Genomic DNA, 17,438 nt, shown 5'->3' on the forward strand with positions numbered 1-17,438 from the left:
ATGCTTGTGGGATGAATGGGCTGGTTGAAGAGCAGAAGAGCTCCCAGGTAGACAAGGTGTCTGGGACTCTGATTAGGCAGCGATCAGACACCCAGAGCATGGACACGGCCCAAGGTGGAGTGTGACCAACCAGATGCAACCAAGTCATCTCTGGTCGCAGGCCATGAGGTGCAGGCCCTTAAAAGGGGAAGGGACCCTGTGCTCAGGAGAGCACTCACAAGCTTGTACCTCCAGTGAATGCCCTTCGCCCGGACCGCCTGGCCAGTGGTTCACAGCGTTGCATTTCACTGTGCCTCAGGGAGACTTACCTTCATTGCACCATCCATAGCTGCGCTGTGGGACACTTACCTTGCAGAATCCTGACATCTCCAGTGCTGTGCCCGTCCTGGGAGTGTGAGTATGCGAGTGCGAGTGTGACACCCCCTGCCCCCGCTTATTTTGAGCTTAGCTGTCAGTATAACAAATGTGCTGCTTTCTGCCAAACTCTGGTGGGTCATTTGTCCTCCTTACACTTACTAGTTGGCCCAATTTTGGGTAACACCTGTGATAAACTCAACCCCTGCAGGACAGAGGGTGGTGAAATGAGCTGAGAAAAAGCCTTGGCATCAGCAGGGGAAAGCTAGAGGATCTTGGCCTGTCACCTTTTGAAGCCTTGTGGCTTGGTCTCCTCTGCCCTTGGAGGTTGGCCTATGGTGGCCGGCTCTTGCTGCTGGCCTCCTTTGTGTGACTTGCCAAAGGAGGGAGTGAGGCAGGGATGGGGCAAAAGAGGAAAGTCGAGCTGAGGAAGGCAGGGCAGAAGCTAAGCGCCTCAGTGCGGCTAAGTGGGGTTAGTAGAGCACCACCAGTCGTTCTGCAAAGCCTGGGGAGGTGCGGTTGGCTGCTGGGAGGCAGAATCCTGTGCCTGCCTCTTGGCTTCCCAGGGGTGGCTACTTGCAGCCCAGGAGAAGGATGGTTCTGGGTGAAAGGAAGACAAGCAAAGCTCTGGGAGGAAATTTGGGTGCGGGGTGCTGGCTCTGCCCTGGGGGAGGGGGTTGGGGTTCAGGAGGGGTGGCGCTTACCCCGGGCACTGCAGCTCCCAAATTGACCCGTACACACAACCCTGCGGCAGCAGCTCCTAGGTGGGCAGGGCCAGGGAGTCTCCGTGCGCCGCTGCCTGCAGGCGCTGCCCCCAGAGCTCCCATTGGCTGCAGTTCCTGGCCAATGGGTGCTGCGGAGTTGGTACTCAGGGCAGAGGCAGTGAATGGAGACACTCCCCCACCCCAGGGGATGCTGGGACATGCCGGCCATTTCTGAGAGTGGCACGGAGGGACGGAGGCAGAGTGGGCAGGGAGCCACCTTAGTGCTGTTGGCACATCTCTGCACACCCATGGGGGGAGGGGAGCAGAGGGCCTCCATGTGCTGCCTGGGGTAGGGGCAGTGCACAGAGCTGCCTCCCCTCCCGGGTCTATTACAGGAGTAGGTGGGTGGGGTCTTTTGGCCTGCAAGGTGCAGCAGGTCGCACTAGATGATCACACTGGTCCCTTCTGACCTTAAAGGCTCTGAGTCTAAAAGGGAGATGGAAGTAAAGGAAGTTTTTTAAAAAATAAACCAAACATTGTAATATCAGGATAACTCCACCAACTCATTGTATAGTCCTGCCCCTTTCTTCCTCCACTGGGTGTTTAATGACCTGCAGCACATGGATTCTCTCATTCCATTGATAAACTGATACAATGTGACTGAAATTAAATCACTTCCCAGCAGAGAAAACATCACATCATTGCATTAGCTGGGAATTGAACCTAGGTCAATTAGCTTGGAAAGTAGCTATGCTCACCACTATACCACCAATGCATCTGGCAAAAGTGTCACTTATGCTTGCCTAATGAGGTTAGACCAGCGTTGAAGAGATTTTTCTGCCTGTTAAAATGTACTGGATTCTCATCACTAAAAAAAACCACCTCCATCTTCACTTGGGTTTCAACCATCAGCCTTTCAATTAGCCACCAATGTTGTTAATCACAGGGTATGTCTACACTACGGGATTATTCCGATTTTACAGTGCATCCGAGTTCAGATTGCTGTCCAGAGCAGTCACAATGGTGCACTGTGGGATGGCGCCTGGAGGCCAATACCATCGAATTGCGGCCACACTAACCCTAATCCGACATGGCAATACCGATTTCAGCGCTACTCCCCTCGTCGGGGAGGAGTACAGATATTGGTATTAAGAGCCCTTTATATCGATATAAAGGGCTTCATTGTGTGGACGGGTGCAGGGTTAATGCCCTTTAACACTGCTAAATTCGATATAAACTCACAGTGTTGACCGGGCCAGAGAGAGCAGCAGGTTTCCCATATTTTCTTGTTTTCTTTACTAGTTTCTCCTCTGCACCAACTTGCTCTTTTTCTTCATGAGCCTGGCTAGCTGAAGTGGGGATTCACCCATGAAAGCTCATACTTCAAAACCTCTGTTAGTTTATAAGGTGCCACAGGACTCTTTGCTGCTTTCAGTTGGTAGAGCATCAGACTTTTAATCTGAAGGTCCAGGGTTCAAGTCCCTGGTCAGGTGATAAACTACTCACCAAGATCTTACACTGTCTTTCCCATGTCCTCTTTGATGTTACTTTTTCTCTTCAGGATTTTCTCTTTACTCAGAAGGGCCTTTTTGTGTGTGGGTTTGAAGGGGCAACTTCCTGACAGCCCCTCTGTCCTTGCAGCCTGGAGGAATAAAGGCCTCTGGGCATAGAGCATGTTCTTTCCCTGCACAGACACACACAGACAAAGACACAGAATATCCCTAAGGAATTACAATCACCTGCTGCCTTCCCCTGTCCTGCTGGATCCCCAAATGAATATGCTCTTCAGCCTAAATCCATGTCCCCTCTTTTCCCAGTGCCCCTCAGACCCAACCCTCAGTCCCTCCTATGCTCACTGCTCCTCACTCCCAACCAGAGCCTGCTCCTCTTCACCCTTCTCCTCTGTCCCAACCCACAGCCCCCTCCTATTCCCGGTGCCCCTCAATCCCAATCCACAGGCCCCCCCCTCCTCACGCTGCTCCTCAATCCCAACCCACAGCTCCCTCCTTCCCTCCAGCAGCAGGTGCTTCAGGCCCCCTCAGGAAGATTTTCTTGCAAGGTTTCGTGTATGAGTCTGCATGTGGATTTTACAGTATGTTGGAAATAGGTTGGGTTGCTTGCCGAAATGATCACTTTTGGCTGGTGTTGGATTCCCAGTCTCCATGTTATAGGGGCAGGAGAAATAAAGGGTTGTTATCCTTGTTGTGTGAACCAAGGGCAGCACAACTGTGCTTGGCAGACCCCGATTGAGGGACTCATCCTCAGTTCAATAGCACTTGCTAGGCAGGGGACATGGGTTCCAAAGCTGAGTGGGTTGGGGCTATGTCCATACTGTAATGAAACACTCATGGCTTTCCTGTGCCAGTGCAGGCTCCCAGGCTAGGGCCATGGGGTGGTAAATTTGCACCGTAGACATCTCAGCTCAAGCTGAATATTGGGCTCTGGGAGCCCTCAAGGTTGGAAGGGAGTTTAGCAAGCAAAAAAGATAAACTGGCAGGGGAGTATTACCCTGGACTTGACAGCATTTCTCCATTGGTCTGTCTGCTTTGGGGAAGGGACAATAACACGTCCTGCTGCATCTGTTATTTCAAAGGGCGGTTTAGGATTTTCATTCTTACACATGGTGCATGAAGCAGGACTCAACCCTCAGTGCAAACTAAATGAGCTGCCCACAGGTTCTGGCAGCCACAATGAGCCATTTGGTGTGAGAGCCCAGACCTGCCCCTGTCCCAGAGGGAGGGGGTCATCTGTGACAGGCTGGACCACTGACCTATCAGCTCTTAACTCTCAGTAATTCCATTATCAGTGCCTGTGAGTGTAATTGAAACAACCATATTGGGCTGGACCAAAGGCCCATTTAGTTCTCTGACAGCTGCCAATACCAGTTGCCCCAAGAGTTAGTCAAGAAGGCACCACTGGGAGTTGAACCCAGGATCTCCTGTTTACAAGACAGGTGTTTTAGCCAGCTAAGCCATGGTGCCTGCTTGTGGCTCAGGGACACTCTCTGCCCACACCTGACTCCCTGCCATCCCCACTGGGGCCTGAAAAGCTTTGCTTGTGTTGGATTCTGCAAAGCAGAGGAGCAGGTGAGGTTTTCCTTGCAAGCTCTGTGTGTGTGTGTGTGTGTGTGTGTGACTCTTTGGCCAGGTCTGCACTACAAAGTTATTTCAGCATCATTATATTGCTCAGCTGTGTGAAAAACACACAACGCTCCCTCGGTCAGCAGCTTTTGGCTGGTGCACACACTGCAATGCCACGTCTGGCGACAAAATAAAACCACCTCGACAAGAGGCCTAGAGCTTTGTGCCAAATTGTCAGTGTAAATGCTGCTGGTCATTATATCACCATAACTGGTCTCCACCAGTATCCCACCATGAACTCGCCTGCCCTGCATTCCTGCTACAGAGGCCGGACCTCTCTCCTTTCATAGCTCCAGAAAGTTCTGACAGCTGAGCTGCTATCTACACCGGGATTAGGTTGATAGAACTGCATTGCCAGCCTAAGTAATGTAATTACACCAACCTAATTTCATAGTGTAGACCTGTCCAAAGAATCGCACACACACCTTGGGAGCAAAACTTCACCTGCTCCTCTGCTTTACAGAAGCCAAACACGAGCAACACTTGTAAGGGCCCAGTGGGGATTGGCAGAGAGTCAGGTGTGAGCAAACACGCTGCTTTAAGCAACAGTAGTTACCATGGCTTGGCTGGTTAAAGCACCTGTTTTGTAAACAAGAGATCCTGGGTTCAACTCCCGGTGGTACCTTAAAGACTGGCTTTTGGAGCACCTGGTATTGGCTACTGTCAGAAGACAAGATTCAGAGCTAGATGAACCTATGGTTTAAATTACACTCGCAGTCACTGATAAAGAGTTACTGAAAGTTTGGGTGTTAAGAGCTGATAGGTCAGTGGTCCAGTACCCTCAATGTGGTTTTAGCTGGAAACACACCTGGAGGACAAAGACTCAACTGAACTGATTCAGAAGAGAATAATAACAATAATACTTTCAAACCAAAGTCCCCAAACAGATTAGTACTGGTTTTTCAGTTTGGGGAATTTTTTTTCCCCAGTCAGACCTTGCCAAGGGAAGCAGGGAGAAAATGTTTGAGTTGCCTCCTTCAGAACAGCTTGGCCTAGACACTAGCTCTGGTTCACTGCTCTGGCCTTGCTCGGGTTGAGGGTATTTTAATAATTTGGGCTGGTCCCAGGGTGTTTGGAGGAGATGACGAGGATGTTACCTTTTGAGATATAAATTAAGAAATACAGGACTAGAGAATTTTTCTTTTTTTAAGAAATCTGGGATTTAGACGTTTTATTTAAAGCAAGAGAGTTCTGAGTTTCTGAGAAGGTTTTTGTTTGCAAGAAGCAACATCATACCAAACGGGGACATGGTTGTCTACAAAGGAGGAGTAATGACTAAATGCATCCGATGAGGATGCGATTTGTACCCACGCGTGCAGAGCACAATGGACTAGCAGTCCATCACCTTAACCACTCAGCCACCTCATCAGAACTATCAAGGAAAAGACAGGAGGAGAAATCTAAGGCCAGCAGAGCTAGGGACAATAAGGAGTTTTTAAATACTAAGTGGAAGCAGAGGCTGAATGAGCTCCCCCTTCACATCTAGTGAGGAGCTGGGGGAAAGACTTCAGGAACAGACCGCGTTTGCATAGACACACCTACTCTGCCTAGCTATGCAGCATGATGGGGCCGCTTCCCCAAAATGACCAGTTTTGGCTGGTGACAGGTTACAAATCACTTTAGGATTGAGTGGAATGAAATGTTGTTATCCTTCCTGCATGAGTGAAGGGCAGCAGAACATACCTACTCGGTCCTGATGGAGGGGTAGGTGGGTGAGGAATAGCTTTCACTGGACTTCATAGAAGTGATTGAGAACGTCATCCTAAAACAGTGGTCCCCAAACATTTCACACTGTGCCCTCTTATCCAGTTGGGGGAGGGCAAAACCAGAGCTTGAGGGATTCAGCCCTGGGTGGTGGAGCTCAGACTTTTGGCTTCAGCCCCAGGCACCAACAAGTCTAATGCCAGCCTTGGTGACCCCATTAAAACAGGGTTATGACCCACTTTGGGGTCCTGACCCACAGCTTGAGAACCACTGCTCTATGCTGAGGGGAGAGAGTTTTCATGTGGGTGCAGTTAATCCACTTCCCCAAGAGGTGGCAGCTATGTCAGTGGGAGAAGCTATATCGGTGGGTGTGCAAGCTGTGGTGTTTGCCATATTTAAGAAGTTTAATCAAACCCCATTTTTAAAACCACCTGTGGTCTGGGAATGGCAAAGGAGCTCGATGAAGCAGGGTTTGTCCTTCAAAGTCTTGGAGATCATGAGTCCATGGTCATGGGGGTATAGCTTAGTGGTACAGTGCTTGATGGTAGATCAAGTGATCCTTGATTCAAGCCCCAGTGTTCTCTTATAACCTTCTTTCTTTTTTTTTTAAAAAGGAAAACATTTTCATTTCCATTCTTCATTATGTTCAGGAGCTCCACTATACAGGGGTGCTTGATATGAATGTAAACACTCAACATTTCACTGTCCAAATGCACAAAAACCTAGCAAAGCTGTCCATCAGCTGAAATCAGTTCCAATCCTCTAACTGTCTAGTTTATGTTTTCATCAATTAAACAAAGGTATCATAGGAATGTACATTTGCAGATCCCTCTTCTCCAGGAGCTATGTTGTGCAGAAGAACAAGAGCCACATCCAGCTACAGTTCAGGAGTCTGATGACCAAAGAGCCAATAAATGTTCTGAAGGATGGAGAAAAATGCCTTCTAGTGAGCTCAACCTGTTTCGCTTATCAAAAGAAGATTGAAAGGTGACTTCATTGAAGTGTTGAAGGGCCTTCATGGAGAGAATAGATTGGGTATTAAAGGGCTCTTGAATCGAGCAGAGAAAGGCATAACAAGAGCCAGTGGCTGGAAGGTGAAAAGAGACAAATTCATATTACAACTAAGGCACAAATATTCAACAGCCAGGATGATTCACCACAGGAACAAGCTACCAAGGAAAGTGGTGGATACACCATCTCCTGATGTCATTTCATGAAGACTAGATGCCTTTCTGGAATGTGTTTGCCCCAAAAGTAGCTCTTGTGTCATACAGGAGGCCTGTGATATGCAGGGGGGCAGATTAGATGCTCTAATGGTCTCTTCTGGCCATAAAGTCGACTAATTTCTGAAAAACTGAGTGTAGCACTGGGAGCAGTCTGATGTTTTCCTGTCTAGCCGGCTTGCTGCCTAGAACGAACGCTCCTTGAGTGGGGTGATCCACAGGGAGTAGCTCAAACCTCCACAGTGCCTGGGCAGGGGCAGGACATTAGCACAGCAAGGGAGGGGTGTGGCAGTGACATCACAAAGGCCTTTTGCAGGACCTCAGACTATTGGTCCAAGGTGGTGGGGAGGTGGTGACCTCACAGAGAGATGCTGACATCAGCCAGGCAGGACAGGGGTGAGGGGCCAGGGAAACCTCAGAGACCCCTGTGGCTTTGCTTCAGCAAGTCTCCTTCTCCAGGTCTCTCTTTGAGGACAGAGAGAGTATTCGGGTTCAGGTACCTGAGCGCCAGGAGGAACCTCTTTCGAGTTTTCTCCTTCCCTTTTCCTGATTTTACTAGAAAACAGCCGTCCCTGTTTAGAAGGTAAGAGCCTCCTCGAGGTTTGAAACCTGTTCAGTCTGATCCATCTGGTGACAGTTGAATTCTAGGCATGGAAAACACGAGCTTAAGGAGGCAGAATTTTATTCCGTACCTGGGATTTTGTCCCTTAAAATCACTGGGGACATTAGGGTTTGTTCTTTTTGTTTCACCTTTTCCTCCATCCATCCCTCCCTCCCTCCTTTCTCTTCGTCTCTTGCTTCTTTTGTCCTTTCTCCTGTTCTCCTCCCAAAACCAGGAGCAGTGTCGGGGTGTGTTTGGGGCGGGGGCAGAGAGGGGGATGGGCGGCACTGGGGAGGGGAGCTTGGGGGTGTTGGGGCGGGGCAGAGAGGGGATGGGTGGCATCGGGGGAGGAGCTTGGGGGTTGGGCACGGGGCAGAGAGGGGATGGGCGGCACTGGGGAGGGGAGCTTGGGGGTGTTGCGGGCGGGGCAGAGAGGGGATGGGCGGCATCGGGGGAGGAGCTCGGGGGTTGGGCACGGGGCAGAGAGAGGGGATGGGCGGCACTGGGGAGGGAGCTCTGGGGGTTGTTTGGGGGCAGGGGCAGAGGGGATGGGCGGCACTGGGGAGGGGGCCTCGGGGGTGTTTGGGGCTGGGGCAGAAGAGGGGATGGGCGGCACTGGGGAGGGGTCCTCGGGGGATGATGGGGCGGGGGCAGAAGAGGGGATGGGAGGCACTGGGAAAGGGAGCTCGGGAGGTGTTGGGGCGGGGGCAGAGAGGGGATGGGCGGCACTGGGTGAGGGGAGCTCGGGGTGTTTGGGGTGGGGGCAGAAGAGGGGATGGGCGGCACTGGGGAGGGAGCTCGGAGGTGTTAGGGGACGGGGCAGAGACGGGGATGGGTGGCACTGGGGAGGAGCTCGGGGTGTTGGGGGCAGGGGCAGAGAGGGGATGGGCGGCACTGGAGGAGGGGAGCTCGGGGGTGTTTGGGGTGGGGGCAGAAGAGGGGATGGGCGGCACTGGGGAAGGGAGCTGGGGGTGTTAGGAGCGGGGGCAGAGAGGGGATGGGCGGCACTGGGGAGGGGAGCTCGGGGTGTTGGGGCGGGGGCAGAAGAGGGGAGGGGCGGCACTGGGGAGGAGCTTGGGGGTGTTTGGGGCGGGGTCAGAGAGGAGGCGGCACTGGGGAGGGGAGCTCAGGGGTGTTTGCGGCAGGGGCAGAGAGGGGATGGGCGGCGCTGGGGAGGAGCTCGGGGTGTTTGAGTGCGGGAGCAGAAGAGGGGATGGGGGCATCGGGAGAGCTCGGAGGGTGTTGGGGCAGGGGCAGAGAGGGGATGGGCGGCAGTGGGGAGGGGAGCTCGGGGGTGTTGGGGCGGGGCAGAGAGGGGATGGGCTGCATTGGGGAGCTCGGAGGGGTGTTGGGGGCAGGGGCAGAGAGGGGATGGGCGGCAGTGGGGAGGGGAGCTCGGCGGGGTGTTGGGGCGGGGGCAGAGAGGGGATGGGCTGCATTGGGGAGCTCGGAGGGGTGTTGGGGGCGGGGCAGAGAGGGGAGGGGCGGCACCGGGGAGGGCAGCTCAGGGGGTTTGGGGCAGGGCAGAGAGGGGATGGGCGGCACTGGGAGGGGAGCCTGGGGAGGTTGGGGCGGGGCAGAGAGGAGGATGGGCTGCAGTGGGGAGGGGAGCTCGGGGGTGTTGGGGCGGGGCAGAGAGGGGATGGGTGGCAGTGGGGAGGGAGCTCAGGGGTTGGGGGCGGGGCAGGGAGGGGAGGGCGGCAGTGGGGAGGGGGAGCTCGGGAGGGGTTGGGGGCAGGGCAGAGAGGGGATGGGCGGCAGTGGGGAGGGGAGCTCAGGGGGGTGGGGCGGGGTCAGAGAGGGGATGGGCGGCAGTGGGGAGCGGAGCTCAGGGGGGGGTTGGGGCAGGGCAGGGAGGGGATGGGCGGCACTGGGGGGAGCTCTGGGGTGGTGGGGCGGGGCTGAGAGGGGATGGGCGGCAGTGGGGAGGGGAGCTGGGGGTTGGGGTCAGGGCAGAGAGGGGATGGGCTGCAGTGGGGAGGGGAGCTCAGGGGGTGTTGGGGCGGGGGCAGAGAGGGGATGGGCGGCAGTGGGGAGGGGAGCTCAGGGGTTGGGGGCGGGGCAGGGAGGGGAGGGGCGGCAGTGGGGAGGGGAGCTCAGGGGTTGGGGGCGGAGGAGGAGGGGGCGGGGCGGCAGGGGGGGAGGGGGAGCTCGGGGGGGGGTTGGGCTGCTCCGGAGCCGCCTCGCGAACGCTTCAAGGCCACGTGACGCCCTCTCGGAAACTCCGCTTCTCCCGAGACAGCCAATAGGAAGAGGAGGCAGAGCCCTGACCAATGGGAGCGCGAGAAGAAACCTTCTCCCCCCGCCCAGTTCCAGTGTGAGGTTGGGGGCTGCAGTGACCAGAGCCCCCAGCAGTGTGCATGGGGGCTGCAGTGACCAGAGCCCCAGCAGGGTGCATCGGGGCTGCAGTGTCCAGAGCTCCCAGCAGGGTGCAGCGGGGGCTGCAGTGACCAGAGCCCCAGCAGGGTGCATCGGGGCTGCAGTGACCAGAGCCCCAGCAGTGTGCAGCGGGGGCTGCAGTGACCAGAGCCCCAGCAGGGTGCATCGGGGGCCTGCAGTGACCAGAGCCCCCAGCAGGGTGCAGTGGGGAGCTGCAGTGACCAGAGCCCCAGCAGGGTGCATCGGGGCTGCAGTGACCAGAGCCCCCAGCAGGGTGCATCGGGGGCTGCAGTGACCAGACCCCCAGCAGGGTACATCGGGGCTGCAGTGACTAGACCCCCAGCAGGGTGCATCGGGGGCTGCACTGACCAGACCCCAGCAGGGGCTGCCGGCCGGGGTTCCTGCAGTCTGGTGCCAGTCACAGGAGACCCGCAATAGCCTGACCCCACCCCTGTCCGAGCTCCCGCCCTGCCCCCAGCCCACTGCCTCTTGAGCAGCCCCCTGCGGTGTCACCACTACCCCCTCGGCTGTGTCCTCCCGCAGCTTCCCAGCCCCCCAGCTCCCCTCCGGTGGCCCCCCCACACTTCCTCCCTGCAGCCTGCCCCGTCCCCCCCCTGAGTCCCAGCTTCACCTCATCTCTCCAACCCACCTCCCCCCATCGCAGCCTCTGCCCCCCAGTGCCCCGGCCCTGCTCCCCGGGGGGGGCTTGAGAGGCCCCCACCCCCCGGCCGCTCCACTCCCCACAATGGGCAGCTGCTGGCGCTGAGGAAGGGGGGTCTGGGCCAGGCCAGGTGCTGGGCCGATCCTGGTGAAAGAGAGACGAGCCGGCAAGGCTGAGAGGCCCCTCCCTTGTCTGGGGGGGGGACAGGGGCTCCCACAATTTGGCCAGTGTCACCCTCCCCCATCCAGAGGAGACGTCCGCTCCCAGCAGGCCGTGCTCCATCTCCACCCCGCAGGGGGGAGCCCCCAGTCCAGCAGTGCCCCCCACCCGCCCCCATCAGCAGCCAAGCCGGGAACCTGCCCCTTCTCCCCTGCGAGGGCTGCAGGACTCCCTGCCCCCGCAGCACCAGCCTCCCCCCATGTCCCCGGGGTGGGGTGGGGGAAGGGGGGATTCCTTCTTCCCATTGCCCAGATCCCACCCCCACCCCGGGCTGCCCAGATGGGAGCCAGGGGCTGCAGCAGTTGGCTGCTTCCCCAGGGCTACCAAGGAGCCGCCGGGAGAAGGGACGAGATTCTCCACGGCGCTGCAGCCGTTCACACTGGGACCCGTCTCACACGGGGGAAACTGAGGCACCAGGGAGGGCGCTATGGCCTGCACCAGCTCAGATTGGGAGTCTGTGGGAGAGCCAGGAATAGAACCCAGGAGTCCTGGCTCCATGGGCAGCTTGGGACTCCTCCACTTGGGGAGGCTGGGCGGGCCCGGACTGTGGCCCTGCCCCAAGGCCTGCTGCCACTCAGCCTCCTCCTGCCAAAGCCCCGCCCACACGCCCCGTCCACCCCGCCCACACTCCCCCTTCAGCCCCACCCACACGCCCCTTCAGCCCCGCCCACACGCCCCCCCTCAGGACCCCTTTGTTCCACTCCCTGACCCCGCCCACCTCTCACGTCTCTTCCCGAGGCCCTGCCACTTGTGCCTCTTCGCCCCACCCCAAGGCCCCACCTGCCTCTCTGCCGTTTGCACCCCCGGCCTCTCCCCCCACGGCCCCATGTGGCCGGATGGAGCTTGGGGAAGGGCGAAGTGAGGATGGGGCCTTGCGGGGGAGAGGACGAGTGGGAGCAGGGCCTCTGGGTGGAGCACGGGCCAGGTGCCTCCCCGGGCCCCTTATACCCACCGCCCCTGCCTGGCTCCCGGCCTCCCCGGCTCTAACCACTAGACCCAGCGGCACTGGGACAATTTGTATAGTGGGAGGTGCTGAGAGCCAGTGAACAAAACTGTAAACCCTGCACAGGATGGAAACCACTTCAAGCCGGGGGGGGGGGGGGCACCATGACTCGCCCCCACTCCCTTCCCAGAGCCAGCGGTGGGACCCGGATACCCTGGCTCCCAACCCCCACTCTAACCACTAGCCTGCACTGCCCTGCCACAGCTGGGGAGAAGAACCAGGAGTCCTGGCTCCCAGCCCGGCCGTGGGTGGAGCAGGACGTACTGGCCATGGGCTCAGCTGGGCATCGCTTCCCATTAGGCTGGATAGTATCCCAGTGCTGACCTCCAGCCCCACAGCTCTGCTGGTGCCCCTCACTCCCGACCCGCAGCCCCTTGGTTCCCCCCAGCACTGACGGTGCCCCTCACTCCCGACCCGCAGCCCCTACTATCCCAGTCCTGACCTCCAGACTCACAGCTCTGCTGGTGCCCCTCACTCCTGACCCACAGACCCCTGGGCTTCCTTCAGCTCTACCGGTGCCCCTGGGTTCCCCCCAGCTGTAGTGGTGCCCCTCACTCCTGACCCGCAGCCCCCTCGATTCCTCGCTGAGCTCCCCAGTTACTGCGCTGCTGGTGCCCCTCACTCCCGACCCGCAGCCCCTTAGGCGTCAACCAGCTCTGACGGTGCCCCTCACTCCCGACCCGCAGCCCCTGCTATCCCAGTCCTGACCTCCAGACTCTCAGCTCTGCTGGTGCCCCTCACTCCCGACCCGCATGGGTCACCCCTGGAGCAGGTTAAAGCTGCAGGTTGACAGTGAGGTTGCTGCCCCTGTGAACAGCTGCTGTAGCACCGCCTGGGCAGGACAGGGAGAGCCAGTTATACCCCTCCCCCGCCCCAGCCTGTATCGGGGGATGGGAGCGCTCACACCCTGGGGCCCCTGAGTTGGGACGGAGGGAGGCCCCCGTGCACCAGGGATGCTGTAAGAGTGAACAGGGGCACCCACCCACGCACCCGAGATCTTCTAGGAGGGGAGAGTGGCACCCACACACTCAGGATCTTGTAGGGGGGGACAAGGGCATCCACACTCCGGGATCCTCTGCAGAGGGACAGACACCCACACATCCAAGATTCTGTATTGGGGGCAGAGGTACCCGGACACCTGGGCTCCTGGACAGGGGATGGGGGGCACCGAAACATCCGGGATCTTACATCAGAGGACAGCGGCGCCTGCAGCTCGACATGAGACGGGGGCGGGGGGAGCAGGAGCATTTCCCAGTTCCAGGCTGTCTCCATCTGGCCAAGGCACAGAGCTCACAAGCAGAGTTTAAAGCTCCAGCTGCCAGACAGCAAAACAAGCCGGGCCCCGTGGCTGGTGCCTGTGATCCCAGCGCCTGGGGAGGCTGGCGCGTCGCTTGAGCTCAGGAGTTCTGGGCTGCAGGGGGCTGTGCCGATCGGGTGTCCACACTAAGTTCAGCATCAATATGGTGATCCCGGGGAAGCTTAGGGTCCCCAGGTTGCCTAAGGAGGGGTGAACCAGCCCAGGTCGGAAATGGAGCAGGTCAAAACTCCTGTGCTGATCAGTAGTGGGATCGCACCTGTGAATAGCCCCTGCAGCGTAGCCTGGGCAAGACAGTGAGACACAGTCTCTTTTTATACAGACATCCCCCACAGAGCCTGCAGGGGGGGACGGGAGCACCCCCATGCTCGGGATTCTGACTTGGGGGGAGGGACGCCCCCCTGCAACACGGATCTTGAAAAGGGGAACAGAGACACCCACAGATCCTGGATGGGGGCAGGCAGGGGAAACCACACACTGGAGCTAGTTCATGGGGTGGGGGACAGAGACACCCACCGGGGATCCTGGATGGGAGCACCCACACGCTGGGGATCTTGAACTGGGAGGAGGGAAGCACCATGTACCAGAGGTTCTGAAGGGGGAACAGGGACACCCACACACCAGGTGTCTTGCAGCAAGAGCTGCGGTCTTCATTTACACCCGGCAGTGATGGGGAATTAACCACGTCCCTTGCAGAGCTTTTTCCACTAGATAATTAGCCTCACAGTTAAAAAATGGTAATTTCCAGTTGGCGTTTTGTGACATTGACTGCAAACCAAGGGGGTCGTGTTCAACCTTTGTCTGGTGAATTAAAGAACCCTTTAAAATCAGATATTCCCCCCTCTGGGAATTTTTAAAACTGTGTATTTAAAATCAGTGACTAAATCCCCTCTTAACCTCCAGTCAATGAAATCAATTGAGTTTCTTCAATCTCTCGCTGTAGACAGAAGAGACCAATGCACATTTTCCTTGTTTTTAAAGGCAAAAATCCTGATCTTTCCAAGGGGAACTTCTGCTTCAACGGTCAGTTTGGGGAAGGATTTGGCTTCCTGGGTTATAATCTGCCGGCTCGGTTATAATCTGTGGTCTGAAGGGTCAAATTTAGATGAGACCATTAGTGCTGCCCCCGTGTGGCCGGAGAGAGGAGCTCACAAGCAGAGTTGAAAGCTGAAGCTGGGAGGGACCTGGCTGGACACGCGGGGCACAAAGGCTCTCGCGTGGGATCCTCGCTGTGGAGCAGGAGGCGGAGGGAAGCTGATTGTCAGGGCTCAGGGCAGCTCCCTGCCAGGCTGAGCCGGTGTCTGCGCTAAGCTCGGCATCAATCAGGTGATTCTGGGCAGTTCGGGGTCCCCGGGCTCCCACAGGAGGGTGAAGCAGGTCACCCCTGGAGCAGGTTAAAGCTGCAGGGTGACAGTGGGGTTGCTGCCCCTGTGAACAGCTGCTGTAGCACCGCCTGGGCAGGACAGGGAGAGCCAGTTATACCCTCCCCAGCCTGTATCGGGGGATGGGAGCACTCACACCCTGGGGACCCACCCACCAGAGATCTACGGGGGGGAGAGTGGCACCCACACACCCTGGATCTTGTAGGGGGGGACAAGGGCATCCACACTCCGGGATCCTCTGCAGAGGGACGGACACCCACACATCCAGGATTCTGTATGGGGGGCAGAGGTACCCGGACACCTGGGCGGGGGAAGGGGGCACCGAAATGTCCAGGATCTTACCTGGGAGGACAGCGGCGCCTGCAGCTCGACATGAGACGGGGGCGGGGGAAGCAGGAGCATTTCCCAGTTCCAGGCTGTCCCCGTCTGGCCAAGGCACAGAGCTCACAAGCAGAGTTTAAAGCTCCAGCTGCCACACTGCAAAACAAGCCGGGCCCTGTGGCTGGTACCTGTGATCCCAGCTCCTGGGGAGGCTGAGGCTGGCAGATCACTTGAGCATAGCCTGGGCAAGACAGTGAGACATGGCCTCTTTTTAGACACCCCACCCCCGCAGAGCCTGGATGGGGTGGGTGGGAGCACCACACGCTGGGGATTCTGACTCGGGGGGAGGGATGCCCCCTGCAACACGGATCTTGAAAAGAGGAACAGCGACACCCACACACCACAGAGCCTGGATGGGGGCAGGGGAACCACACACGGGAGCTAGTTCATGGGGTGGGGGACACACCCATATGCTCCGTTGCACCATTCTTAATGAGAAGAACGGGGGCATCCGCACAACACGGATCCTTAACGGGCGGGGGGACACCCACACACTCCACTGTTAACCCGGAGGGACAGGGGCACCAGACACCCCCAGTAGCATGGAGAACACCCACATCCACCGGATCGCTCATGGGGGGTAAGACAGAGGGGATTATAATGGGGCCCAGCGCACCCACACACCAGGGATTGTTAAGGGTTGAAGGGACAGGGACACCCACACACACTGAGATCACGTCCTTGGAGGAACGCAAACCCTCCACAGAAGGACCTGGTCTGTTCCATGATGGCAGCCCAGCCTGGGTGAGTCAAAGTCTCTTTTTATACAGCCATGCCCCAGAGATCCTGACTAGGGGGAGAGAGACACCCACCCACCAGAGATCCTTAATGGTCTAGGGTGCACCCACACACCAGGGATTCTTATGGGTGGGAGGAATGGAGACAGCCAGACACACTGAGATCACTTCCTCCCAGGAGCCTGGGCCAGACAGGGAGACACAGTCCCCCTTTACAGATCTGCCAGACAACCTTCCTCCCACTCCCTCCACACAATGTTCTTATCTGGAGGTGAAGCCAGGGAAACCACATGGAGGATTCTTCTCTGGGGAACTGGGGGGACCCACTTACCACCAGAGATTCTTAAGGGCAGGAGGAACAGGGACTCCCACCTCTGTAGCATGGGGGTGGGTCACCTGCTGGGATCATCTGGGCATATTTCACCTCGTCAGTTCCCTGCCATTGCCTTGGGGGCCCCTTGTTCGCTGCCTCTCGCACCCAGTTTAGCCTCCTTCCTGAGGGCTGAAACGCTTTGATCTATCTAAGGTCTGTGGGATCAATACGTGTCATGATGTAATTCTGGCTCTTACTTCACTTGGGGACGTCAGTGCTTTCCTAGCAAAGCTGCTGCTAAAGCGCTGGATTTGGGGAACGGTTCGGCTCCGGTTCAGAGATCTGCCTGCGGGGTGTGAACCTGCCACGAGGAGCGGGAAACGCAACCAGCACCGGGAGGCGTTGGCTGAGCTCCGGGCTGCCCCCGTGTGGCCAAAGCTTAGAACTGAGCAGCGGAGTTTAAAGCTGGCGCTGGGAGGGACCTGAACACGCGGGGCATGAAGGCTCCTGCGTGTAACGCTTGTTGGGTGGGCAGCTGAGCGTAGCTGATTGCCGGAGTTCAGGGCTGCACCCCGGGGTGCTGAGCAGGTGTCTGTACTCAGGTTGGCCTCGCTATGATGGTTTCTGGGAAGTTTGGGGCCGCCAGTCTCCCTAAAGAGAGGGGAACCAGGCCAGAAAAGGAGGCATTCAAAACTCTGGTACGAATTGCCAGTGGCACTGACCCTGTGAAGAGCTGCAGCAGCCCCGCCAGGGAGAGCTGGTCTCTCTTTGTGCAGCCCCCTCCATTCCTCAGGACAAGGGTTGTGCTCAAAGATCTGTGCCCCGTGTTTTTAACTCCGTGTGAAGCGCGCAGAGCAAATAACCCTCAGGGCTTCAGCTCAGTTCCAGGCTCCACTTCCACTCACTCAGGCAAGATGGTGCAGAGCAGGGCCGGCTTTAGGCCTATTCCACCAATTCCTCCGAATCGGGCCCCGCACCTAAGAGGGCCCCACGTCCAGTGAGATCCCTTCCCTGGCTAGAGGCGCCTTTTTAAATTTTACTCACCTGGCGGCGCTCTGGGTCTTCGGCGGCACTTCGGCGGCGGGTCCTTCAGTGCCGCCAAAGACCTGGAGTGAGTGAAGGACCTGCCGCCGAAGACTCGGAGCACCACCCGGTGAGTACAAGCCCCGCACTTCCTAAAGCCGGCCCTGCTCTGCACCGCGCTTCCTCGAGCCCACCCCTCCGACAGCAAGGAGCAGGAGGACCACTCCGCCCAGGGGCACCACCACTCAAAGTCAGCTTCACTTGCTTCCTCTTCTACCCCTTTCCTCCCAAGTTATGCG

General features: G+C 57.6%; 1 protein-coding gene and 1 non-coding gene across 2 annotated transcripts in view; one reads left to right on the plus strand and one right to left on the minus strand.

The window, feature by feature from the left end:
- LOC120375572 (zinc finger protein 850-like) overlaps positions 1 to 17,438 on the plus strand; it is a gene marked incomplete at both ends in the record, with an annotated part of 169,196 nt that overhangs the window by 108,404 nt on the left and 43,354 nt on the right. The gene's annotated exons all lie outside the window — the stretch shown is intronic.
- On the minus strand, positions 3,966 to 4,039 carry TRNAT-UGU. Its single transcript has one exon. It is a non-coding gene; the product is annotated as a tRNA-Thr (tRNA).

Source organism: Mauremys reevesii, linkage group 12 (genome assembly GCF_016161935.1).
Source record: "Mauremys reevesii isolate NIE-2019 linkage group 12, ASM1616193v1, whole genome shotgun sequence".
NCBI classification, from domain to species: Eukaryota; Metazoa; Chordata; order Testudines; family Geoemydidae; genus Mauremys; species Mauremys reevesii.